Source organism: Helianthus annuus, chromosome 1 (assembly GCF_002127325.2).
Source record: "Helianthus annuus cultivar XRQ/B chromosome 1, HanXRQr2.0-SUNRISE, whole genome shotgun sequence".
In the NCBI taxonomy this organism is placed as follows: domain Eukaryota; kingdom Viridiplantae; phylum Streptophyta; class Magnoliopsida; order Asterales; family Asteraceae; genus Helianthus; species Helianthus annuus.
Genome location: NC_035433.2, coordinates 54,715,861 through 54,717,371, shown reverse-complemented (window position 1 = coordinate 54,717,371; position 1,511 = coordinate 54,715,861).

Below are 1,511 nucleotides of genomic sequence, written 5' to 3'. Positions count from 1 at the left end.
AAAAATCATCTAGTAAGTTGTAAACACCCAAATCTTTCAACAATGAGATTTTTAAAGAAATAAACACACTTTAAAGGGTAACTAAACCCACTAAACACACTACCAAGTTACTACAAGTTTTTATGAAAACTCAAGTTCATGATCATTATGTAGATAGCTTTGTTTTAGCACTTGGTAAGTATAGATTGATTGTTGATTGTTTGTAATGATTTTTGAAAAGAAAATGATATACTTTAATAGCATGGACACCTCCATTTTTAGGGGAAACTATTGCAAAATTTTCTAAAAATACGAACACTTAGAAAAATATTTTCTAAACAAGTATTTACAAGTGACTTTTAACTATGGTTTTCAATACAAACTTCGCCATAGATTTTGTTACAAAAATACAAGTATCGGAGGTTGGTTTTTATAAATGAAAATTGATAAATATGTATTTAGAATATTTATTTACATTTATAACACATTGTGTGTGATTATTTGTATACTTGGTGTAAAGGTTATGTTATTTTAGGAATTAAAGTAATATAACTTAACAAAATACCAAGAATTTACAATCCAAAATAATACAAAAAATCACAAGGAATAAATATATAAGTTACAGACTTAATATTGTGGAATCGAAGGCAAGAACGTAACTTAAGAAATATTCCGGAAAATACCGTGATAAATATATTTTTGGTAAATATCATTATGGATACAAGAAATGTGAATATGATTTTTGTAAATATTACAAAGTTGTATCATATTTTTGACAAGGAGAAAATATATTATTTTTGGAAGTAAAAATGTATTTTCTTGGTATATTAGAAGATATATGATTTTTGGGAAAATATATATTTTCTTGAAATACATTATTTTTGGATAAAATTAGTTTATATATATTTTCAAAAATAAGACTTGAAAATATCTTATTTCGGAACTACATATACAAGAATACGAAAATACATGTATGAAATGATCTCATCCTTGGGAAGAAAATACGAGAATAAATACTTGAGAAGTATTGTCACAAAAATATTGTTTAACAATTATTCCAAAATTTAACATAATTTAAAGTTAAAATAATTATTATTTTAACAAGTAATTATAACTTGGGATAATGTGAAATACATAAAATAAACGTAACTCAAAACATGAATACTAAGGCAAGGCACGGCCCGCTCGTCTAATAGACCCTAGTACATTGTAGGGAGTCGTGTTTGCTGAGGAGCTTTGAGTTATGAGTACCGAAGACGCAAACCAGTGAGTTCATGCTCCCCCTTTTCTCTTAATTGTTTTTGGTTTTATAACTCTCGGGGGTGGAATACATGTTACGAATGCTTAAACGTATGAAATGCCTATGAAATGCACTATTAGATCATGTGATCATAGACTTAATATTGAAATGCCATTAATTCTTAATTAGGGATGAAGGTTAGATCTAACGGGTACGACCGAGCCCCACTCATGGTACTTGTGACCACTTGAGTGCTTCGTTGTCCCAGTCGAGGGAAATCGACATAGTAAAG